At 41.2% G+C, this 27,447-nt stretch overlaps 1 protein-coding gene across 4 annotated transcripts in view; it reads right to left on the reverse strand.

Annotated features, from left to right (window-relative positions):
• LOC124554783 (testis-specific gene A8 protein-like) overlaps positions 1-27,447 on the reverse strand; it is a 278,814-nt gene that overhangs the window by 245,151 nt on the left and 6,216 nt on the right. For 3 of the 4 annotated variants that reach the window (XM_047128429.1, XM_047128431.1, XM_047128430.1), the window contains exon 2: positions 11,152-11,240. The exons of the other annotated variant lie outside the window; for it this stretch is intronic. The gene's annotated coding sequence lies outside the window, so the exon portion shown is untranslated. The remainder of the gene's footprint in view (positions 1-11,151; positions 11,241-27,447) is intronic. 4 annotated transcript variants of the gene reach the window in all.

Here is a 27,447-nt window from a genome sequence, read left to right on the forward strand (position 1 = left end):
GCATGCAGCTGCTCATGTACCAAAGAATGGATTACCAAAACTCCTTCTTTATCTCTGATCTACACTTGAGCTTTTAAGTATGTATGTTGCAACCCATGTTGGGTTACAAGATAAACATAGTATTTACCAACAAAAATCACCTAACAGCCGTATGTTTTGAGGATTTATTTTATTTAGACAACCAGTTTTGGCATCTGATTAATGCCATCTTCAAGTCCCTATGCACTCCTTGTACAGGCATCAAATATATCAATACTTGCACAACTGGAGCCAACAATATCTGGATTCTATGAATTTGTTTTTGGAGAATTTACTTCAAAAACTTGTGGTAAAGTCTTTGAAGTAAATGCTCCAAAAATGAATTCACAGAAATCAGATACTGATGGCTCCAGTTATAGTGTATACATGGAATGCATAGGGGGTGACGATGGTATTAATGAGATGCTGAATCTGGCTATCTAAATAAAATAACTTCTCAAAACATACGGCTGTTTGGCAATTTTCCTTGGTAAATATCTGACTAGCCACTGTCCCGTATCCACAATGGATCAACAGAAACTGATTAAATGGAGGTTAGAGTCTAGGGCTTAGCTCCTGTACCATCTCACTTGGTGGAAAATATCTGAGTAGCTGCAAATTTTACCACAAAAATTGGAGTAAAAAAACTAATACAAAGAGTTTACTTTACTGCAGGTGTTTAATATTCCATTATAAAGATTACTGGAGATGGAGCTGTTGGTCAGGTGGTTGAAAGGGATAATTCAGACCTGCTATGCTCTCAATGAGTCCTTCATTTGTATGGAGTGACTTTTTTTCTTAAAAAAAAAAAGTACACCTGAAATATAAACAATATCTTAAAAATGAGTTAAAAGACTGAGAAGAATCAAAGAGTATACTTGTTAGGATAAAGATTTTCTGTGGGAATGCCTGAATGACTGTCACAACTTAAGCTAAGGAAGCCCAGACATTAAGATCACAGTAGGAATTTTACATAGAATGTGTAACAAACTCCAGTATCTCAAAGTCAAGAGTACATACATTGCACTCCTTTCACTATGATGTACAATAAATGGAAGGAAAGGAAAGAAGATTGGGATTAAAAATCCTGTTGACAATGATGTCATCAGAAAAAGAGCACAAAGATGTGGGACAAGACCCGCCATGATCTTTTCAAAGGAAACACTCAGGGATTTGCCTTAACTTTCGGAAACCATAAAAAACCTAACTCTGGATGATCAGATGGGGGTTTGAAATATTGTCCTCCCAAATGTGAATGTAATACCTGCTGGAAAATCACTGTACATACGTATGTCACCTTTTACTCCGAACAAACATTAATAATTAGTGCTCTGAAAGAGATGAATGGAAACACTAGCAGCATCTAAAAAGAGTGTAAATTATTTGATAAAATCAGTAACAAATTTCTGAGTCTCACATGGAATTATCTGCCATACAATGATTTCCCCAGATCCTCAAATGTGAGGAAATAGCAATTGGTAATGGCCACATACTGCTAAATTGTGTCCAGCATACAGTACACACTCCTGGTTATTTTGTTTAGCAACTTTTCTTCTTTCTTCACATCCAGATACCACAGCAATATTTCACATGAATGTCATTGCAAAGATAAGCTGGTATATACTACCTCTAGCACTTTTGTTACGAGTAATATCCACTGCAAAAACAGGAGAGCACCCATGGGAAAGTCATGCTAGTATCGTGCTCTATACACCCCAGTAAACTTAAATTTAGGCAGAGCTTAATTCTGAACTGAATCAACTCTAAAACTTCTGGGTCTTATGGACATTTGCCTGTAAGTTTTTCAGATGTGCAAGATGATATATATTTTACAAATTTTTACTCATAAAAATTATCAAATTCTGAAAACTTAGAACACTATCCCTCATCTGGAGTACATGTTAGTCACAAACTAAATGTGAACCAAGCAGTTTTTTGTTTTTTTGTCATAAACTTATTTTTACTACTGTGCCAATGCCACAGTCTTCCTAAAGCAGTTACCATCAATGAAGTACAGTGAAGGAAGAATCCATATATGAGAACAGTAGTTTCCTGACTGGAAGTTCAGCTATTTAAAGATAAATGTCCACACAAAGGGTGCTATGCAGACCTGTAACTGATATATCTCCAATAGCACAGATTTCACATTAAAAATATATTTCCAAAGGATGTGAGGCTGTGAGTTCCCATACATTAATCAGTACATCACAACCAACAGTGACTAGTAATTACAAAGATAAGATACTTGTTTACAACATTAGAAACACTATCCATCCCATTTATTGAAAGCTAACATTTCTAATTTTTATATTCTGAAGGTGAGATTACAGGACAAATGTTGTCAGTATATAAGCAGTTAAATTATGTAGCTGCATTAACTGTACCATCAACTATGGTTACAAAAGTTTTCGTAACAGAAGTTACAAATATGATAAAATCGTAAGGTCAACTTGGAAATGAGCACAGAATTTTAATCTATCTGAATAACAAGTTCCTCCTTTGGCAATAAAAGATTATGGGAATATTGGTGCGCAAATTATTCTGTCTACATGAAATTTGAAGAAATCAAAGAAAACCTAAAATCTGCATGGTTGGATGGCACTCTGAGCTCTATTCCTCTGAAATACAAGTCCAAAGCTTTCAGTACTGTGTTACCTTGCTTGGCTGACAGTGAAAACATGAAGTGGTTTATGGAGATGTCCAGGACATAAGGTTAAGAGGTATTTGAATAGTTCTTTTACACTTTAGATCTGAAAGAATGCATTCTTGAATTTAGATGCCTGATACATTTAGTGTTCACATTCCAGTACATCTGCAAAGTATACTAGCAAACTTATATGTACATGTTTGGATAAAGATTTTTCTCTGGGCATGTCTGAGGGACTTTATGTTGCAACTTAAGCTAAAGGTTTTCTTCCATTCTTCAGTTTTTATGGTTTTGTATTCAATTTGCTGTTTTCAATTAAATGACAGTAGCTATGTTGAGATAACTACCTATAAATCAGTATGTTAAATATAAGAACAGTCAGAGTTGCTGGAATACAGTAAAGTTATTAAAGGCAATGATGGAAAGTTGTGAGTTCTCAGCATCAGTTAATACATCACAACCATCCAAAACAGAAAGATTGTTGGGTAGAACAGACCAATGGCAATTGTCATACTCTTCCCAGTTCTACAACTGTTCAATGAAATAAACTTATAATTTTGAATCTGCAGCCACCGACAAACATTCCATAATCATCAACATTACAGCAGAAACTGGGACACTGCTGTACCAATGAGAGATCAAACTGAAATATGTTTGTGTTAGCACACATTCAACTTTTGCCTGCACTCCATTAACGAAACATTTTAACACATTATAGTACATGCAAAAGCATAGTTTAGCAAAAACTAAATTACAATCAGAACATAAATAACAGCAATTAAAATATTTTTATTATAATAATAATCCTGTATAGTGGAGTACCACACATTTTCCTCATACTCCACCTGTATGGACTAAAAATGGACTCTCTTCCTTATCTATACAACCAACATATGAACACGATACACTGAATTACGACTGCACAGTGCTTATCTGAACTAATAATAACTCATTTTTAAAGGAACATATGCATGCATTTTGTTTCACTCAATATAGTTCCACTGTTTCTTTCTATGAGCTATCTTTTCTACATATTGTACTGCTTACAGACTGTATTCAAGCAATGCAACAAACTAGAAATGCTGTCTTCATTTAAATGTTACGGACTTCATGAAGCCACACTGTAAGTTAAAAACTGATTTTTCCTTTCTACTGGGTGTCCTGGTAATACATAAAATGATTATCACTTTAATGAAAACTATACGTGTCTAGCCATAAACTGGATTATCTATGAATTTTTAAAGCTGTAAAACTTGCTAATGAATTTAATAATTTTTCACATGCATACCAGTACTCAATTATAAAGACTTGTGTGGGCCTCATATGCATGATTATTACTTACACCTTATAGATCAAAGTCCTCTCCAGCTGACAGAGCTGAAATCTAAAATTAGATAATTTCAGCCATACTGTCATTCATCGCCCTGTAAAATCTTATTACACTGGTTGATGTATGGTTATCTAGAAATGACAGTAAATGGGCTAAATTATTCCACTGCACTTATTCTCTCACTTCGACGTGTGAGAATGTTTTACACACTAACTAAAATAATGCATACAATTTATTTTCATTCTTTGCTGCTCACTCCTGCTCCTACAAACTTAAAAATCCAGCTTTTCATTAAGTGTCTAACAGTTTTTAGAAATTACTGCAAACCATTCTTCTTTTGTGATGGTAGAATTTTTATTTTCTCATTACTGTTTTCAAGTCGCCTAGAGACACATCATCAGATGGTGCAGTCCTAAGTGATTATTGTTGTGAACAATCATTAATAACAGTACTATCTGATGATGACGCACTAGAAAACTTGAAATCAGCAATGGGAAAATAAAAATTCTACCACTATGAAAATCAACTGGTTTAAACCACTTCTGAAAATCTTTATTCATCAAAGTTGCAAGGTTTCACCTCTCCAGAATAGATATGTTTTATTTATGTCTATTCTTTTTACAGAAACAGCTTCTTCTTCTTCTTGTTCTTCTTCTTCAAAGGATTGTTATATCTTAGTGTTTCCCAGCAGTGTTATTCATCATCCATTTGGCCATTTTCTACTTTCCCCAATGGACTTCATGATATTCACTGAACTATTCTATAACTTATAGCTTTGTTACACAAGTTTTCATTCCCTGTCTGAAGCATTCTCCTGATCCCTTATTCCATCAATAGATGTTTTACTTTAATTCCCTGCAAATTTTTAAACACCTGTAAGTTAATATCGGTTTGTGTTTGAACAATAAACATGGACTGAAGCTCCAACTTAATTTTTGTAAATGGATTCCTACACTACAAAAATCTAAAACTTTACCACAACTGAAAATTCAGATAAATATATTTCTCCCAACAAGAAACCAGTTAGTTGAGACAGTCACTGCAGAATGTTTGACTTTGTTGATGGAGCCACAACCTCACCTCCGCTTGCACCAAGTCAGGATGACATAGTAGTAAGCATCCCTAACAGAGAACCAACTAAAAAATTTTAAAGCAAATAAATCACCAGGTTCAGATGGGGCCCCAGTCCAGTTTTACAGAGAGTACTCTACAACACAGGCCCCTTCCCCGGCTTGCACTTATTGTGAATCTCTTTCCCAACATGTAGTACCGTGTGACTGGGAAAAAACCACATGTGAGTCCAGTATGTAAGAAGTGTAAAAGAATGGACCTGCAAAGTTACAGACAAATATCCTTAACTTTAGTTTGCTGCAGAATCCTTTAATATATTCTCTGTTCGAAAATAATAAACGTTCTTGAGACTGAGAAGGTTACGTCCACGAATCAGCTTGGTTTTAGAAATTATTGCTCATGCAAAACTCAGCTTGCCCTTCCCATGGAACCATGGATGAGGGGCAATGGGCAGATTCCATATTTATAGATTTCCAGAAAGCATTTGAAACTGTGCCCCATTGCAGACTGTTAATTAAGGTATGAGCATATGCAGTAAGTTCACAGATATATGAGTGGCTCGAAGACTTCTGAAGTAGCAGAAACAGTATGTTGTCCTCTACGGCGAATGTTCATCAGAGACAAGAGTATTGTCAGGAGCGCTCCAGGGTAGTGTGATAAGAATGCTGTTGTACTCTATGTACATAAATGATTTGGCAGACAAGGTGGGCAGCAATCTGGGATTGTTTGCTGATGATGCTGGGGTGTACGGTAAGTTGTCGAAGTTGAGTGACCATAGGGAGATACAAGATAACTTACATAAAATTTCTAGTTGGTGTGATGAATTGCAGTTACCTCTAAATGTGAAAAATTTAATTTCATGCAGATGAGTAGGAACAATGAACATGTAATATTCAGTTACAGTATTCGTAGTGTCCTGCTTGACATAGTCAAGTCGGTTAAATATCTGGACGTAACATAGCAAAGTGATATGAAATGGAACTAGCATGTGACAACTATGGTAGGGAAGGCATATTGTTGATTTCCATTAATTGGGAGAATTTTAGGAAAGAGTAGTTCACCTGTAAAGGAGACCGCATACAGGACACTGGTGCAACCTATTCTTGAGCACTGCTGACGTATTTAGGATCCGTACCTGGTTGGATTAAAGGAAGACATCAAAATAATTCGGAGACAGACTGCTTGATTTGTCACCAGTAGGTTCAAACAACACATGCTTACAGAGATGCTTTGGGAGCTCAAACAGGAATCCCTGGAGTGAAGGTGATGTCCTTTTCGAGAAACACTATCGGGAAAATTTACAAAACCAGCCAGCATTTGAAGCTGACTGCTGAATGATTCTACTGCCACCAACTTACATTGCGCGTTAAGGATCACAAACATAAGATTTGAGAAACTGGGCCTCATATGGAGGCATATAGACAATCTTTTTCCCCTCATTCTATTTGCAAGTATAATAGGAAAGGAAATGTCTAGTAGTGGTACTGGCAAGTCAATTCCGAGACAAAACAGTTCTTCTGATCCTACTACATGCAATTAATTCATAATGTTATTGCTCATTTTAGAGCATGCTGATACATTAGTCCACACTTAGCAATAAAATACAACTGATAGCTCGTCAATATATCTGTACCAAAGACTGGAAAGTTACACTGGTCACACAAATACCCAAAAAAGGAAATAGGAGTAATCCAATGAATTACAGACCCATATCATGAACGTCAATTTGCAGTAGGATTTTGGAACATATATTATGTTCAAACATTATGAATTACCTTGAACAATATGATTTATTGACAAATAGCCAATGTAGATTCTGAAAACATTGTTCTTGTTAAACAATTGCCTCATTATTCAAACTGACTCCATATTTTTAAATTTCCAGAAAGCATTTGACATCTTACCTCACAAGCAACTTCTAATCATATTGTGTGCCTATGGGCTATCATCTCAGTTGTGAAACTGGATTTGTGATTTTCTGTCAAAAAGGTTACAGTTCATATTTTGTCAAACACAGGGTGTATACGACCCGGGACAACCGGGAGATCCAGGAAAAACCCGGGAATTTTTTCATCTGGGAGAAAACCCTGGGAATTTTTTAGAATTTCGGGATTTTTTTTGTTTTAGTTTTCAGCTAAATTTGTCATTTTGACTGGTAAGAAATAATATTCAAACAAAGAATATTACTGTATCCCGCTACTGCAGAATAATACTGCAGTAATAAAACATGAACGAGAGAAAAAAAACTAAAATAAAACTTAAGTTGCAAAGGAAATGTGCCATGTACAACAACAAAACACAGTGCTGATACAAGCATCTGCCAGCAGCAAAAGGTGTCAGAGGCTTTGGGAAGACTATGCAATGCTTCATAACAACAAATTGCCTCCGATGAGCGTGACGTCACAACTGTTTACATTAGATTCATGTAAGCAGTTGCGGGCGGGCCCATGCACATGCCCAGTTGCGTCGCGTGTGTGTAGAACCTTCTCCCACTTCTGGCTACTAGAGTGTGTCTGTTAGCTATATAAGCAGTAGCAGCAAGATGCTATTCGGAAAAATTTTACTATCGCGCGCAAGCTGCCATATTCATTAGGAGCGAATCGGGGTATCTGCCCCGGGCAGCAGTTTCAGTCAAGCATTAATCGCCTTGCAGAACAATGAAGTTATTTTTGGCTGTTTGCTAAAGAAAAGTGGTTTTTATTAATCTTTTCTGCTGAGGCAGTCAATTTATTTGTAACGAAATGCTTAATTCCACACTATTGGCTAGTTTCTCTGCAGTTTCTCTGCATTTCAAAAGAGCATGTTTTCGTCTTCTTGCAAGTATGGCATTATGCCATAATAAAGAACCAAAAATGAAATAATACAGTACTGGTATTCCAAGAAAATTTACAACCGAATCTGGACGTACGCATGTGCACTTCAAACCGAATTATGCACGTTATTATGGTTCACGAAATTCCGATGCTCTTGGAATATCCTCTGATGTCTTGTTTCTTTTGTGGCGTAACGTAAGATCTTTTAATGTTTTACATGTACGAACATACAGGCTTCTTGTGTCATCGTAGCTGCGCAAGCGGTGTGACGCCTATAATTGGCGCTCTCTGACAACTGCTGAAACGGACCTCTTTCTAACAGGTTGCGGGAAAATATTGCGAATGATTGACTGAAAAGCGTTACTTTCAAAGTAAACTTCCTTTTACTCAAGATTAACTATGTGCGATAAATTTCTTAATCACAGAGCGTCTGACTCTCATTTAAAAATCAACTCTCTGAGGATGACCATTTAGAAAAATTTCGAGGCCAGAAGATCATACATTTGTGTCGTTATTAAAAATTTTACTGGCACATTTGTGTGATGTATCTCAATGCGTAACACGCGCAAAGAAGATCAATGTTATACGTGAAAGTTAAGCTTCTCTTGCAGCATATTAATCGTTGATACCAATATTGTATGTGAAAGCTTTGGTTTTCTTGTAGCAACACTATGTATATTAATTTAAACACTGAACTTTTCCTGTTTGTGTGTACATGCTAATTAACAGTGATAATGCTATTGGCTGATGACATGACGTGTCCTTTGCTTTGAATATCCGCTGTATCGGCTGGCGAGATCACGTGACATGAACTATGACTGGCTTACAAAAGCGCGTTGCAATCTCTATAAATCAATAAGTTTAACAGTTCCGAGGAAAAGTATACTGTCACTTAACACGGAAAAAGTGTATTTTCACCTGGGAGAAAGTGTATTTTTTACCGGGAAATCCGGGAGAAATCTGGGAATTTTTTCTCCTTGTCCACGTATACACCCTGAAAAAGGTTACAGTTCATAGTAACTGAGGGAAAGTCATAAGAACTAATATCTGGTGTTCTCCAAAGAAGTGTTAAGGCCCTCTGCTGTTCCTGATCTACAGAAATGATTCAGAACAAGCCTGTTCACTGATCTGCTCATACGAGCTGGCTTGCGCTCACTCCTCGGCAGTGACCAACTGTCCGGCTCACAGGGGAAGAATACAGGAGAGCAGAAGGAATTGGAACAAGGCAGCTTGGCACAAGGAACTGTTGTCAACAAGTCTATTCTACGATGCTAGTAGTTCTACAGAGATTTAATACTTAACGGTGCCTTGTTAATGTCTACCATGGCAAATTTATTTCCCAAGACTGTTGCACTGATGAAAATTGACAATGAAATAAAACTTAAATTTCTTTCAATTGCTGAGGCAAAGAACATGCAGCAGCTACATATGAAACATGATATTTGTTGTGAATGATGTAGCCTTACGATGAATATCATTTTAGGAAAAAGTTCAAAACATCAACTTATAGTTCATAACTGTTTTATTCACATGTTAAAACAAAGAAACACTTCATCTCAATGAATACTACTTATTTCACTTTTCACTAAAGCATCAATGTTTGGTACCACTTTCTGAGCACTGATAATTCAATCAATGTTTAGTGCCACATACTGAGTACTGCTAATTCGAAGATAAGCTTTTAAACTGAGGCCAGTCAGTGAGCTTCTGTGGGTAGATTCCATGCTCTTTATTGGGGGAAAACTGTTCGCACAAATATGCAGGTCCAAACATCAACGTTATTGTAGTTGCAAACCTCTGAAGTTGTGAAAATTTATGCCACAGAAAATTTTTAATGCAAGTCCACAACACTTATTTTATTACAAAACTTATCACTCAACTGGCCTGTCACACTACGGGCCTACAAGTTCTAACTGCAACTAGCCATCCTGCATTGATGTACTGTAAATTGATACTGGTGTGTCTAACCTTTGTTTTGAGGTTTCTAACCTGGCCACAATTCTGCTTTTCATCAAGCTGCTCTGCGATTATGTACATTCACTTGCATTTAAAACTATGGCAAACTTAACATATTATCATTCTTCTGATGACAGTACACTGAAATTCCCCTGCACTACAAAGTGATATCTGACAGCCACATTTTACCATGAGTGCTCACTACTCAGGTGGTGAGACAGCTGTCTAGCTGCCCCTGAATGGGCCTGATTAAGGAGACAATCCAAGCAGCTCTCTTTGATTCTTGGCATATGACACTGTCATTTACCATTTTGTCACCTTATCTGATGATCAAAACCAATTGAAAATTGATTCAGACAAGATATCTGAATTGCGAAAAAAAATCGTCAGTTAACCACAAATAATGAAAAGTGTGAAGTCTTCCACATGCATACTAAAAATAAACCAGTAACTTTTGGTTAGAACATAATCACAAAAATATAAAGGCTGTCAATTCATGAAATACCTACAGATAACAATTAGGAACAACTTAAATTGGAATGATCTCACAGATAATGTCATGGAGAAGGTGAATGGAAGACTGCAGTTTATTGGCAGAAAACGTGGAAGATGCAACCAATCCACTGATGATACTGCCTATACTACGATTGTCTGTCCTCTGTTAGAGTATTGCTGAGTGGTACCTTACCTAATGAATAGGACTGACAGAGGACATCAAAAAGTTCAATGATGGGCAGATCATTTTGTACTATTATGAAATAGGGGGGAGAAAGCAATAAATACAATACACGAACTGGGGTGACAATCATTAAAAAAAATGCATTTTTCACTGCGGCAGTGTCTTCTCAAGAAATTTCAGCTACCAACTTTCTCCTCAGAGTGCAAAAATATTTGTTGGCACCCACCTATATAGGGAGAAATGAGCATCATAATAAAATAAATCGGAGCTTGCATAGTAAGATTTAAGTGTCCGTGTCTCCCATGCGCTGTTTGAGAGTGGAACACTACAGAAATAGCTTGAAACTGACTCAATGAACCCTCTGCATGCACTTAATTGTGAATTGCACAGTCATCATGTAGATGTACGTGTAAGTGCAAGTGAAGACTGTGAAACACAGTAACGCATTTTAAATGCTAATATGATTAACTGGACTATTAAATAATAAACAATATTCACAGTGTGGCCTTACAACTACACTTCACTTGTCAAACTGCACATGTAATCCTACAAGACCAAATCACCAATAAGAGCAAAATAAATGTAATGTTTTAAGTAGCTAACAGTGTAATGAAAGGTTAAAAAAATTAATATTCACCTTCATAACAACCAAGAGGATAACACCCAATTACAGTCACATCAGATGAAGTCGAGTCGTTTCCGTGTCATTTCACGTAAGTATTACAGCTGTGGTAAAAAAAGAAAAGAAATACACTTGCTTGACTTCTTCTGAATAAAGTTTTACTACTGGGTGATAAGTTGCATGTCTCCATGTGCCATTATTTCTATTAGCAACAACGTTTGTAATTTCTAATGTTAAAATTTGTTCACCTATAAATATAGTATAACGTAGTTTCATTACATGGTATATAACTACATAATAACCAGCAGTTATGAGCAGCAGCCAACTTCTGTGTCAGTATTATGTTTGCTGAGAAATTCTTTCTAGACAATGATCACAAACTTTCTATGACAACTGAGTTATTTTACATCAGCATGGAAAGAACATCTACACTCATACCCTATACACAACAGTGAACAATTTGGACTTGTCAGTTTGACCACAGGGAAAATTAAACTCCTTTATTCAAGTTGGGTTACCACCTGATATTCATAATGAATATACAAGGTTTGTCCGGAAAATACGTATAAAAGTTGAATAATGTCTTTATGTTACAGGTTGCAGTCACCGCCAGGTGGGACTACTGCTGTAATCAATCCCATCAACGCTCAGTTCGAGTCTGAGCACTCTGTGTGAAGGTGGGAGTGTGCGGCAGCTTGTTGCCAGTTACCATTTTGCACCTGCCGTCAGCATGGAGCTCTCTCTGATTGGGGAACAGCACGTCAACATCAAGTTTCTTGCAAAGGTAGGCAAGAATGGCCATGAGATTTTTGAGTGTTTGAAACAGGTTTACGGAGACAATTCTCTGAAGGAACCAATCGTGAACAAGTGGTTAAAAAGGTTCCAGGATGGCCGAGAAGAAGTGAACGATGACCCTCACCCAGGACGCCCATCTAAATCGAGTTCTGATGCAAATGTTGAACGAATTCGGGCTTGTGTTCTTAAAGACCGTAGATTGACAGTCAGAATGATTGCTGACGAGCTGTCAATCCCCAAAACAATCGTTCATGAAATCCTGACACAAAAACTTGAAATGAAGAAATTGTGTGCGATATCGTACTGAAGCTCTTGACACCAGAACAGAAAGCAAAGGGGGTTGGTTGGAAGCAGAGGAACAAGGGAACTTTCTCAACCGAGTCATCACTGGAGATGAGTCCTGGTTTTACGACTTCGATGTGGAGCTCAAATCTCAAAGCAAGGAATGGAAACTAGCAGGAGAACCGAGAACAAAAAAGTCGCGAAAATCAAGGTCCAATGTGAAGACAATGTTGATTGTTTTCTTCGATTCTAGGGGCATTGTTCACAAGGAATTTGTCCCTCCCGGCCAGAGAGTGAATGGAAATTTTTACGTTGAAGTTCTGACACGTCGTGTGGCCCGAGTTTGACTGGAGTTGGCACAAGGGGGCAGGTGGATCCCTTATCACGAATAATGCGCCCGCTCACATGTCACTCGCTGTGCGCGAGTTTTTAGCCCGAAGCTCAATCACTGTGACAGACTACCCGCCTTATTCACCCGATTTAGCCCCGTGTGACTTCTTCATGTTCCCGAAATGCAAAATGGTGCTTCGGGGGTGGCACTTGGGAGATGTGGAAGCCATCATGGCGGAAACGACACGGCAACTGAACCACATCACAACTGAAGACTTTCAGCAATGTTATCAACAGTGGAAACGGCGTTGGCAGAAGTGTATTGCGTCTCAGGGCGAGTACTTTGAAGGAGACCATATTGTAATGCCTGAATAACTGTAAAATAAAGTTATTATTCAACTTTTATACGTATTTTCCAGACAAACCTCGTATCTCATAATATGTTGGGAGTCTGTCATGAGCAAATGCCACATGAAAGGGCCTCCACACATTCCACATTTATTGACCACACTAGTTTGTCAAACCTTCAATATATTGAACTCGTCAGTAATATTAGCAAAAATTATCAGCTGACAATATGGTTTTACAATGTTAAGATGTCTAACACCCAAAAGAGAGAGAGTGCTGCAGTTACATTAGCCATGGTGTGCCCACAACAGAAGACAGTGGAAAAGAGGAAATGCGTCTGAGAATGGTTGGGAAAAAAAAGGAGCGGTTTGTCTCATGTTACACTACTGACAAATCAAAAACACGGACTGGGAACCCGAAAGATTTCATAAAAAATATTTTCCTACAAGTCCTGTAGCGTACAAGTAATTAATGTTGTTACTGGATAAAATAGAGACACAAAATATGTTAATGAAAGAGGGAATCACAGTTGACAAGAGATTAGGAATAACTTTGACACTTCTGGTGACAGGAAGAATTCTCGAAGTTTAGTTCTGTATATCAGCAATCACAATTAGTAAAATTCTACGTAAACCTGCGAAGCAGATATATCTGCCTGGCAAGAATATGTTTTGGAAATTAATGTAAAACTTTCTTTTACATTTTATAGTAATTTGCTGAAATTGCAAGTATTTTGGAGCCCTCCTACTAGCCGCTGCAGGTATATGTTATACCTACTTTTCGCAGCAGAATTGTTTTCCCAAACTCATGTAATTCACCAATCCAAACTAGATTTTCAAATTAATAAGGTAAGCACTACCACAGAGAATCTTCTGTTGACCATCCTGAAATGTTACATACAACGATTACCCTCACATTCGTCTATTAAAATTGTTTTGTGTTACAAGACTACTTGAATAATTGATTCTGAGGTACGATATGCAAAAAAGCGAAATGAAAACAAACAGAGTACACTAATGGCATATGGATGATCCATGAAGCTCTGGCAATATGTGAAAGAAGAATATTGTCAAACTGTCAATACTTGATGTTACACATCAATGTACTGACAATAGTGAATATTTTCAGTGCTGTCAAATTGTTCATTAATATTTCTAGTATTGACAAAATGTAAATACATGCTCTCAGACTGACAGTTTGACGATATTATTGTACACGTGAGGGCCCCTTAAATATGCCACAAACAGTCCCTGCTTATAAAAGTGAAGAGCTATTGTAAGATCGTTAGTGGAGTGAAAGTCCTAATTGTCCCCATCGGTAAGTCATTTTTAGGATAATTATGATGAAATATTTTGCCATTTTCTGTACAGTGCCTTTCAAAACTGTCTGCAAGAATTTCCATTCAGTATAGCTGACACATGATACCATCTTACCTTTCCATGGCTTTTTCCTCCAAAATGCCTCCACATTATATATATGGAACACATACAGGAACTCCTCTCATGATGTCTCCCAGTCCTCTTTAACAATACAGTGGAATTTTTCTCCTGTGATCTTAAATGCCATGAGATTTTCCACTACAGATGTGGGCTTTGAGCTTCACAGTATTTCTTGTCCACCATGATTACAGAGTGACTGCCCTTATTCCAGTGCAGGATGAACCACTTTTTAAACAAGACCAAAGGCTTTGGGAGCATAAATTTCAATGGTTTGATAGATTACGTCTGTTAAATGATCAATTCTGTACCATTAGCTGTCTAAATGATCAAACAGTATCAACTTTCAAAGATCATTTAGTGTATTAAGTGCAGCTGAATTGAGAAGCAGGCACTAGAGGATACAAATTCTGGACCATACTTCCTCTGTGTTCTGTTTTCTAGAATAGTTGTACTGAAATAAGTTCAGAAGGCAGTGGCTGGTTCTCCATCTTTTAGCTTAGATAATATGGTTGGTTGCATAATGTTCTGGCCTGTAGGGTTTGATAATGATTTGCACAGGGTGGCTTGTTTCCTGTAACTGCACAAGCAAACATGACTGAACACAGCAGCATTTCGTGGCTACATCCATGTCAACATATCAGTTTTCTCCAATTCCTTAATAGTAAAATCAAATAGTGTTGTGAAGGGGAAGAGACTTAGTTCATGGTTGTCATGTGCTTGGACCTACAGTTTTTTCATTCACTACATTGAGTTCTTACATATATTTATGTTTTTCTTGAGGACACACGCTGATGCATTTGGATTGAAGCCAAAGCCACTATCTCATTGCTGTTCAAAAGCTCAACATTTTTTTGCGTGTTGCTATTAACATCAATGCCATATAGCTGACCAAGTGGAAGTAGTAACAGTGCACTCAGACTTACACATAGGAGGGTATCTTACAGCAAATGAATGGAAAATACCATCTGGATCCGTGTGGATTTTCTAATGATCACAGGTTTCAATCTCACTAGCAGATTACCTTCAGGTCTGGTGCTGCAAGGTGCAATTTATTAGTAGTGGTGTCATTTTTACTGCTAATGACAAACTGCAACTTGCAACACTGAATCTGAAGATGATCTGCTGGCTACATCAAAACTTATCATTAATGACAACAAACAGCGACAGAGACAGTGTTTTTCATCCGTTATACAAATGTAGATCACAGTTTTGTGCAACATAGCAAAAATTATGTAAATGTCTTCTCTCAGTGCCATCTCATTACAATCTACAAAATGACAGTTTTTCCACCACCTCGGCAATCACTCTTTATGCAGTATTTTTAACCCTGGTGATGTCATAGAAATCCGTTTCTAGCTTCCTGAAGCCCTATTTTGTTATATCTTTGCTATTCACAACACCTGTACAAAAACAGATCAGCCTATTTACAGGTGGGTAGAAACCACAGAGGTTAAGTGTCTGAAATCTTGCTACCAACTGGATGTTGTTAGTTTCATTTTCCATGGGTCATTTGCACAATAAAATGTAATGACGTAACCCATGACTCTCTCAAAGGAAAGTCAAATTTCTGAAATGCTTTGCTTATTAAGTTTCCAGTAATCTAATGAGTATCTTTCCAAACAGAGGGAGGCAAAATTTACTGGAAATTCCCATTTAACATATAACTACAAACATACTCTAACAAGCTGCTGGGCCTAAAAAATGTTCAGTGCATGAATTTTTTAAAGTTTAACTCCAGCTGCAGCCTCTCAGCAGGGCCCAGTTCGGGTGATGCCCTATTCAACTACGCCACTGGACAGATGGGTTTGCTATAATGGGCGCAGGTGAGGTGTGTAGAACAGCGAACACCATAGCGCAGTGTGACCAAGAGTGACGTAATATTTTGTAACTCGGAGCCATTGCATGCTACTGAGAAACACACACACTGCAAATTTAACTGGGCCTAGCAAACCATACTCAGGGCAGAGTGAGCTAGAAAAAGCTGACAGGACAAGTAATATGAGGGGCATTCAATAATTAATGCAACCCATTTTATTTTCACCCAATTTCAGTTGAAAAAATGTCATATTTGTTGTGCAACATCATGAAATATTCCCACTTCAGCCACCTACAGTTTCATGAGCTTCTGGTAAGTGGAAGCAATATACACATCCTTCAAAATAGCATCTGTAATGGAGGTGCATTCCAAGCAGAGTACTGTCACTGAGTTTCTTTTAGGGGAAAACAATAGCATCACAGATATTCTTAGGCACTTGCAGATTGTCTACAGAGACCTACCAGTGAGCAAATGCATGGTGAGTCATTGGTTGAGGCATCAGTCACCATTGCAACTAGGTTGCGCAAACTTGTCTATCTCCTGCATGCTGGCTACCTGCCCACAGCTGTGACTTCTGAAATGTTGGAATGTGTGAACACACTCACCTGAGGTGATCAAATGATCACAATCAAACACCTCATTGCACAATTGGACGTATTTGGTGGTAGTGCTGACACACTTGTCCACCAACTGGGATACCCAAACTTGTGTGCCTGCTGGCTTCCTCACCATCTAACAGAAGACCATACAGAGCAACAAAGGACAATCTGTGCAGAATTGCTTGTGTGCTACAAGAATTATTGTGACAATTTTTTGTCAAACAATATGGTTGGTTGGGTGGATTGGAGAAGGGACAAAACTACATGGTCATCAGTCCTTCCGACCTTGGAATAACTAAAACTGATAAAACCTCACACTATAAGAGGGAACTACAATGGACATAAAATTACAAACTATCGACAGAGAAGGAAGGAAGAAGGCAGAAGAAGAGAGGAGGGAAAGAAAGTGATTAATGACAGGGACATGAAGGAAGAAGCACAGGTAGACAAGATTGACACTCAGGATAAAACAGACCCCATAAGGAAAGGAATGGGAAGGCAGAGGGCAGGGGTTAACCACCAAGCCCAGTCGAAGCCAGTCCAATCAGGGTGAAGGGGGCAGCAAGACGGCCTGCCATCCCCTCCACCCACCGATAAGGTTGAATCTCCCACCCTTAAATAAAGCGATAAAAACCTCCATCACGAAGAAACCGTAAAACAAGATCAGCCACTGAGGCATTGTCAGCTAATGCCAGGGGCAGCGAGTCAAGAAAGCTAAGAGTCCGTCACAGGGCGGTTAAGCTGGGACAGTCCAGAAAGAGGTGAACCACAGTCAACACTGATCCACAATAACAGAGCGTGGGGTCCTCACAATGGAGGAGATAACTGTGAGTCACCAAGTATGGCCAATCCAGAGCTGGCAAAGGATGACAGAGGCCTTATGAGAGGCCCGTAAGGAGAACCGCCACATAGTTGTAGAATCCTTTATTGCCCTGAGCTTGTTTGGCGAAGAAAGAGTGTGTCATTCTGCATTCCAAAATCCCAAAACCTGATGATGTACTGCCGAATAAAGGTCTATTTCTGGAATGCCAATAGCAAGAGATGGCCTGTTAGTAGCTACTTTAGCCAGTCGATCGGCAAGTTCATTGCCAGGGATCCCAATGTGGCCTGGGGTCCAAATGTAAACCACTGAGCATGAACGTTGATCAAGGAGAGAAAGGGAGTCTTGGATAGCTATGACCAACAGGTGGCGAAGGAAGCTTGCAAACTGCTCAACAAGTCACTAGAGATAGTGAACGACAGTCCTGGGCAGAAACGGACATGGTCCAGTGTGTGCAAGATGGCTACCAATTCTGCAGTAAAAACACTACAACCATCTGGCAAGGAACAAAGTTCCGTGTGTCTTGCATAGGTGTAAGCAAACCAGTGTGACCAGCAACCATGGAGTCATCAATATAAATCACTTCTGAACCCTGGAATGAACAGAGGAGACAGTAGAATTGGAGGTGAAGGGCCTCCGGAAGGACAGAATCCTTTGAACTGATGGAGAGATCAAGACAGAGCTGTGGCTCAGAGACACACCACGGAGGGGTATGTGCACAAGTGGAGAAAAGAGGCGGTAAAGGGAAGTGCTGGAACTCAGGAAAGAGCGACTGAATGCAGGCAGCCATGACAATCCCACATCGTGGCCGCCGCCACGGGCGGTTGATCTCCGTGTCTGGATAAAGGAGTCCATAATTAGGGTTAAAATGGTTCAAATGGCTCTGAGCACTATGGGACTCAACTGCTGAGGTCATTAGTCCCCTAGAACTTAGAACTAGTTAAACCTAACTAACCTAAGGACATCACAAACATCCATGCCCGAGGCAGGATTCGAACCCGCGACCGTAGCGGTCTTGCAGTTCCAGACTGCAGCGCCTTTAACCGCACGGCCACTTCGGCCGGCCATAATTAGGGTGCTTTGGGGTGCAGCGAATGCGGAGCGTGTAAGACATCAGCTGTTGTTGGTGCAAAACTCGCAGAAGTGGAATCCCCGCCTCTGCGAGAAGGCTAATTACGAGGCTAGTCTGGAAGGCACCAGTCGCAAGTCATACCCCACAATGGTGGATGGGGTCTAGTATCTGCAATGTCGAAGATGACGCAGAACCATAGACAGGACTCTCGTATTCTAAACAAGACTGGACCAGCACTTTGTACAATCGCAGTAGAATAGAGCAGTCTGCTCCCCAGGTGGTATTGCACAGACTCCTAAGAACACTGAGATGTAACCAGCATGTCGTCTTCACCTGATGAAGAGGAGGGAGCCATTTCAACCGGGCATCAAAGACCAGACCCAAGAAGATATGGGTGTCACCACCTCGAGGGATTGGCCACCGATGAACAGGTCTGGATGGGGATGGACTGTACAGCAATAGCAGAAATGCAGAACACACAACTTTACCACCGAAAACTGAAAACCATGGGAGAGAGCCCAAGATCGTGCCCCCGGTAGATTGCCCCCTGTAGACGGCAGTCTGCAGTGCCCATGATGGAGGAAGTGACATAGATACAAAAATCATCAGTATACAAAGAGTGGGACACTGTCGGCCCAGCAGCTGCCACCAGTCCATTAATGGCTAAGAGAAAGAGAGTGACACTCAGCACGGAAACCCTGTGGAACTCCATTTTCTTGCCGATGGGAAGTGCTGTAGGAGGAACCAACTTAGACCCGGAAAGAGCAACAAGAAAGAAAGTTACGGATAAAAACAGGCAGAACACCACAAAGCCCCATTCGCAAAGGGTGGTGAGTATGTGGTGGCGCCAGGTGGTGTCATAGGCTTTATGCAGGTCAAAGGAGACTGCAATGAGGTGTTGCCGATTGGCAAAAGCCGACCGGGTAGCAGACTCCAAGTGGACCAAGTTATCCACCATACAGTGAACACAGCAAAAACCACCTTAAGTTGATGACAAAAGGTCGTGGGATTCAAGGATCCAGAACAGCCGCCGACTCACCCCGTGTTCAAGGAGCTTGCGGAGGATGTGGGTAAGGCTAATTGGACGGCAGCTATCCAACTGAAGAGGCAGTTTCCCAGGCTTCAACACCGGAATAACAATGCTTTCCTGCCACTGGATAGAAAATAACCCCTCACTCCACAGACTGTTGAAAAGGGTCAGTATACGACAGTGGCCAGCCACCGATAAGTGTTGGAGAATTTGGTTATGTATCCGATCCAGTCCGGTCCGGTCCAGGAGCCATGTCGGGACAAAGGACGAGGACGCTGGTGAATTCCCACTCACTAAACGGGCATTATAAGGCTCCAAGCAGCAGGGAACAAGAGACAAAGGCAGTCGTTCCGAGCACCCTTTCAGGAGGAGGAATGTGGGCAGATACTGAGTCGATGCAGAGGCTTGGGCAAAGCGTTGAGTGAAATGCTCTGCGGTCCTATGGCAGCCACATATTGTTACAAGCAAATCCGTTTCTGAAATTTGATGAGATAATAGGCCCAGGCACAGAATCGTTTAAAGACCAGAAGGAGAGCAGTAGAAGGGTGCCGCTTGAAGTGTTGAAGAGCACGGCGGCGGTCTTTTGTGGCCGCAGTAATTTCTGGAGTCCACCAAGGGACCATCTTCTGACGGGGGGAACCCAAGGAAGAAGGGATGGCTGAAACAGCTGCAGAAAGAATGGCAGCAGTCAAAGTCTGTACAGACTCATTAATACTGCTGTGTGGTAGTACAGGGGGGATGGTAGCAGAGGAGAAGGCACCCCAATCAGCTTTAGAGAAGGTCCACCTGGGAGGGTGACGGAGCGAGATACACTGAAGGAAGGTCAAAACAATTCTCTCACATAAGTCATCGTGGACATCCCACTGAATGGAGGGAAGAAGGCCGGGAGTGCAGATGGAGAGGTCAATGGCAGAGAAAGTGCTGTGTGCAACACTAAAGTGTGTGGGAGCACCAGTGTTTAGTAAATAGAGGTCAAGTCCTGCCACAACAGCTTCAACTGTCCTCCCCAGGGCAACAGTTGTGTGACTACCCCAAAGAGGATTGTGGGCATTAAAACCCCTAGAAGCAGGAAAGGAGAAGGAAGTTGTTGAAGAAGGGTGGTTAGGGCAAGGGATGTGGGCAGCCTGTCAGGCAGGAGGTAGGGACTACAGATTATGGTTGGAGTGAGCAGATGGACCCTGAAAGCAATTGCTTCCAGAGTGCTATGGAGGGGAATCCATTTACTACCAATCTCCTTACGGACCAAGGTGCAAACACCACCAGAAGCCCGCAAGGGGCCAATTCGGTTCTGGCAGAAAGAAAGGAACCCACACACAATGGGTGAGTAAGAATTGACAAAATGGGTCTCCTGGAGAGCAATGCAAGCAGCAGAGTGGGAGGAAAGAAGGGGCTGCAACTCCAGGAGGTGACAAAAATATCCATTACAGTTCCAATGGAGGATTATCAAGCTGGAGTCCAAATGGGAAGTGAATGGACAGGAGCCAATCACGCTGCCGAATTGGCATCCATCACCGATAAGGATGGGGTAATGTCCATACAGGTGGGGTCAGACTGTTGGTTCATTGGCTGGAGGAGGGGAAGGCAGCACCTCAGGGGTACCAGAGGGGCCTTGCCCTTGTTCTTGTGTTTCTGCTTCTTCTCTTGTGAAGGAAGAGAAGTGAGGTCGGGCACGGAATTAGGAATTACACCTGACAATGTTGGTGCCCACCAGCAGTGGATCACGCAGCAGATGTGGAGTTGCAGATTGCCTTTCGGGGGGGGGGGGGGCGGAAGAGGAGTCCTGGGAGGGAGCTCCAGCACCAGCGGCTGCCAAAGAAGGGGAGCACTTCTCCGGCGGGCGAGGGGGAGCAGCACCTGAAGGGGAGTGGGAAGGTGTGGGGCGAATGGGGCGGGGCTGGGAAGAGGAGGGGGTAGCAGGGGGAATGGACGTAACTGAAGCAAAAGTAGAAGTTATAGGCACGGGATGGAGCTGGTCATACTTTTGACAACCCTCAGTGTAGGTAAGTCGATCTAATGTCTTGTACTCTTGAATCCATCCTTCTTTCACATACACTAGGCATGCTGGTGAGCGTGGAGGATGCAGTGCACTACAATTTACGCACACTGGTTGGTGAGCACAGGCACTCCCCTCATGGAGGGGGCACCCACATTCATCACAGAGGGGATCACGGGTGCAGCAGGAAGACATGTGTCGAAACCGTAAGCATTTAAAGCAATTCATCGGTGGTGAAATGTAAGGTTTCACATCACACCGATACACCATCACCTTGAATTTCTCTGGGAGGGTATCCCCCTCAAAGACCAGGGTAAAGGCACCTGTATTGGTGTAATTGTTTTTAGGGCCTCGTACTTGGCAGATAAATCAAACTCCTCGCTGCTCGAGGTTTGTGCAGAGCTCCTCGTCAGTTTGGAGAAGAAGATACAAGTGGAAAATAATGCCCTGCATCAAGTTCAAAGATTGGTGGGGTGCGACAGAGACTGGGATGTCACCAAGATGGTCACAAGAATGCAGGGCTTCAGATTGGGCAGCAGAATAGGTCTTACGAGCAAAGAACCGGACCGCATTTTACTCAAGGATAACATTTTGCCATACTTATCTTCAATCGTCTCCACAAAAAACAAAGGCTTGTTGGTCATGGCAAAACTTTCGCCATCTATCCTGGTACAAACCAGGTACCGAGGGAAAGGTTTCAACCCAAGCTGGCGAGCTTGACCCTCTTCTCAGGGGATGGCCATGGAGGGTAAGGTCGAAGGATCAGAAAGAGTGTCATGTCGTCTATCACTCTTAGAGATGGCCACAAAATGGCCAAGATGTTGATGCTTTTGTCGCTTCATGTGCAAGGCGTCCACCCTAGTACCACCCACTCTGACCAGGGGCTCACCCCGTGGGCGCCACCCAACCACAGCAAAGGGCCATCTGGCACAGCGACCATTGCCGGGAGTTCTGATGCCCCAAAGTGATGAGCATCGACTCCTTGGCATACACGAGGCATTAACAGCTCAGGTACTAGCAGTGTGATCCCTGTGTTGTCAGGGGACTCAGCCAAGTGGGCACTTAACAGCCCCACCACACAGTCTGGCTGGTGACCTAGCAGGAAAGGGGCCAGGGTGCAAGGCAAAAAGGGAGGGGAGGGGGAGAGGAACCTGCACCATGGAAACTAGTTTGGAAGTTCATCCCCAAATGGCTCACACTGAACGGAAAACATTGGAAATGAAGGTCAAACCCCAAGGGGACCAAAAATGTCGAAAAGGAGATGGAAACAGCAAACTAAACAATAGAACATACCAAAAGCAAGTAGAGTGGCACCACACCACCTCTCCTCATAAGAAAAAGTTCAAAGTCGCACCCTCAACCGGTAAAGTCATGGCGACATCTTCTGGGACTCAGAAGGCGTTATTCTGTTTGATATCTTTCCTCAAATCTCAAAAGTGGTTATCATCAGTTAGAAGCAGCACTTGAGGATAGGTCACGGACAGCATTTACCATGCCATGCAGACGTTATCAGTATAAGAAGACACCATCTGGTTTTAAAAAATGCACCTGCTGCTTTTCAGCACTTATTACATGGGCTTTTAAGAGGGTTAAAGCCTAAGACTCATATAGTCTATTTAGATTAGTCTTGTCTCACAGACGCAATTCAAAATATTCCAGTACCACGGATGACCAAACGGATATAGTCTGTCAGTTTGTGCAGCTACTATATAAATTCATTAAGGATTTCACAAAAATAGCCGAACCTTTGAACAGATTATTCTGAAAGGGCATAAAGTTTCAGTGGACAAAGGACTGTCAGCTAATAGTTGAGGAATTGAAGGAGGCATTTATTTCAAATCTTGTACTGCTTTTTCCAAATTTTAAAGAGAGTTCATCCTCACTTTCAATGCTTCTAATGAGGCAATTGGCTGTATTTTGGGTCAGATATTTATGGGTGGGAGCACCCAGTAGTGTATGCTTCAAGGCAAAGCAAGGTGGACCATAATTATTCAACAACTGAAAAGGAAATGTTAGCAGTCATATACGGTATTAAATACATCTGATGTTACTTGTATAGCAAGAGACTAAGTTGTGCCTGATCACATGTAACTGAAATGGTTGCTTGGTCTAAATGACCCATCTAGTCTTAACATGTTGGGCCCTCTAGCTTAGCGAGTTTGATGATGAGATTGTCCATAAACCAGACAGAAAACACACAAATGTGGGCACAGTAAGTCATACAGTAGCCATGTTGAGGATATTAGGCAAGAGTGTGTTAGAATGACAACAAGCACAAGCAGAGGATAAAGTTTGTTAGGCTTTTAAGTCACAGCTGCATTTTTATCATAAATGAGGATTTGTTGGGCAAGGTCATGAAATGTGGACCACATGTGATCCCAGCAGTTTCTCAAGAGGAAGTGTTACAAAAAGCTCATGACCATGTGCTGTCAGGTCGTGGTGGCCAACGAGCAATATATAGGTGTGTTGCAGAACAGTTTTGGTGGAGCAATAGGCAGCGCGACATGAAGCAGTATGTGAGACTGTGACTGTGCACACAGAAAATCCCTCTGCAGAGGTTACCAGAGGCATCAAAGGCAATTCAGATGCTTAACTCGACATCTGTGGATCATATAACTGAACACCTGGAGGGAATAACTACATGCTTGTGGTCATAGACCATTTGCCATGCTTTCTGGTAATGATAGTAGTTCCACACCAAGATGCCAGTACTGTGGCCCAAGCATTAGTTAAAAGTTGGATACCAGCGTTTGGAGTGTGCGATACCTTAGTCATGGATGAAGGTACAAACAGTTTCAGAACTTATGAAAAAGCTATGCCAAGTGTTGCATATTCAGAAGTTACAAACTAGCTCGTTCAACCTTCAAACCAATGGCAGGATGGATTATGTCCATAACACTACTTTTAAAATGCTAACCTTTTACGTGAACACTAGATATAACAAATGGGTACCGATCTCCCACATGTCGTTCGCGTGTACGACTCAGAAATTCATATGGGAACAGGCATGTCACCACTTGAGGTAGTGGATGGGGCAATGAAGCTGTCCCCTTTTGACATTTTAAGTCCTAAATTAGGACCAAATTATGAATCAGTGAAGCAGTTTGTGAGAACAATATGAGAGGTGTGGAGAAATGTACAAAAGGCAAACACAAAGGCTCAGAAATGTCAGAAACAGCCGAATAGGGCCTGGCAGACTACAACAGCATCGTGTAGGGCATTGGGTATCTGTCACTAATACCAATAGACCAAAGGGAAAGGTGAAGAATTTCTGATCAAATATCATGGACCTTATCAGGTCACGGAGATCCTCTCACCACATAACGTAAAGGTACAGATTCCTAACAAAATTTCTGTTGTGTGTGTCAATCAGGTGAAACCATTTAAGGGTATGGTGGATGTGGTACCACAATTATCTGCAACTGGCCTGGTATGAAAACGTTCAGTAGGGAGAATGAAGGAACATCTAATGGTTAGACAGTTCAAGGCTCAAGACATGCCTTACGCTTTGAAGTAAAAAAAAAAAAAAGTAAGTTTAAATGGCTCTGAGCACTATGGGACTTAACATCTTAGGTCATCAGTTCCCTAGAACTTAGAACTACTTAAACCTAACTAACCTAAGGACACCACACACATTGTTTTTGTTGTTTTTAATAAATGAAAAGCACCAGTTTTGTTGTTTTTTATTCTAGTTTATATCTGTCATTAGCTAATCATTTTGGAAGGAGGGAGGAGGTGACAGACAGCTTCTTTCCTCAGGTGGTGACTTGCAGCAGGAGGTACTTTTGATTTCGGATATTAGGGAAGCTCATGTTGTTATGCCAGAAGTGCATCTGGAGAACTGCACTCAAGGGAATATTGTTGTCAGTCTAGATAGACCAACAAAGAGTGATATGTAGACATTTGAAGTGAATATGTTTTTATGGAAAATGAATGATACAAGCTATGAAAAGGAAATCTTGCCCACACAGGCTTACTTTTAGAAGGTTGGGAGGCACTGGCTGTACTTTTTCTTCTCGCTGGAAACTGTGCTGGAAAATTGCCATGAAAAAGGGAAACCTGATGGGTTGTGAGAGTTAGAGTTACAAAGTAGTAGTACTATCATTAACGGTACAGCTAGTCAGATAGGCAGGAAGAATTTCTGCCTTCCAACTACACTCCCTGGTACAACTGTCATGACACTGATGTGGAATACATTGCATTGGACGGAAGAGTCACTACTGCTTAAGGCTATTATCCACCCAGAATTTAACTTACCTTAATCCCACCTTCAACCCTGAATGTATGCAGTAATTAGATAAATTTCCCGAATCACAGTAGGGGAAAATTTCAATTGAGCGGACGTTACAAAACGTTCAGAATTTTCAGAAAAATTGTTAGTACAAGAGTATATCAATAAGCATTTCACCTACCAGTTGTGGTTTGTTTCTACTAGATAATTGCATATTTTGTTTCTGTAATAAACACAGACATACACAGACTGCAGCTCCACTAACGCGACACTTACCAGTTGAGTGGTTAGCTGGCATAAGCACTGGAAACAGTTGATGGAAGTAAAACCACCTTATTAAATAGAACAAGCATTAGGTTAAGGATTGCATTGTAGTAAGGTCTTTGAGACTGCACTTTACGATTAGACTCACATTAGTAGTGGCTAAGGGAGAAATCGATGTGGGACAGCTCACGGTTGGAACTGTTTATTTTTTTTTTCTGGTCAAGAGTAACTGTAATTAAAGACTTGTCTTGGAAGATTCAAGATGAATCTTTTGAAAGTGGGGAGGCACACTGCACCCTGAAAAAGTTCAGCACACAAACTGTAAATGTTATTTAAGCTTAATTCCAGCCCCACAGCATGGCAGTAGAAGCCAGCTCGGGCGATGCACTAATCAAGTAAGGCACTTGGCAGTATTGTTCAGCAAATGCCGCAACACAGTGTGACCAAGAGTGAAGCAATATTTCGTCACTCTGAGCACTCGCATGCTGCCGAGAAACTTAGAGTCACAAATTTACCTGGGCCTAGTAACCTGTGCTCGAAGCAGAATGAGCTAGGTAAAGCTAACAGGACAAAGTAATATGTAGCAAACTTACTCATCTCCCTCCTGTAGGACTACACCAGCAGTGAAACTAGAAGGGTATAAATAATTGAGCTTAATGGTTCAAAGCATTCAGTCATGCCACCATTCTGTTTGCATCTTGAACTGGAGAGAATGACGTGCTTTTGAGTTTCAGATAAACCATATCAATCCTTGGTGATGGAAATTGGTTGGCAACCTGTCCATTGATTAACTCGTTGAGTTATGGCATGGCTGTGGGACTTGGGGCAAGTTTCACTGATGCAGAAAGCTGGGGCCCAGGCCAGCTTCCTTCCTCTAGGTGACTTCAGCTGAAGGACTGCAAGGTGATTACAATGCGACTTGGGGACATGAGCCCTTGCAGCCTCCTAGACATCATCAGCCACTGTCCTGGTCTAATCCGGGGTGGGGTGACTGGGAAGGGAGTTGCTGCTCAGCACCAAGACATCTAGCTATCACATCCAAGAACAAGACACGGGGATAACAAATACGCATGGGGGGGGGGGGGGGGGTTACTTAGCCGATGCAACACTGGAAGGCATTGGTGACTGTGCTCATATTTGCCTGTTGGCTTACAATGGGCACCGTGGCAGCTGCCACCATAACCTGGGACAACGGACATTGTCAGTGTGATTGGGAAATCAGCACATTCCTTAATCAGCTGTATTTGCAAGCACACAGCGTGCCCTTGAAGTAGGATGGAGTGATGTATAAT

This window comes from Schistocerca americana, chromosome X (assembly GCF_021461395.2).
Source record: "Schistocerca americana isolate TAMUIC-IGC-003095 chromosome X, iqSchAmer2.1, whole genome shotgun sequence".
Classification (NCBI taxonomy): Eukaryota; Metazoa; Arthropoda; class Insecta; order Orthoptera; family Acrididae; genus Schistocerca; species Schistocerca americana.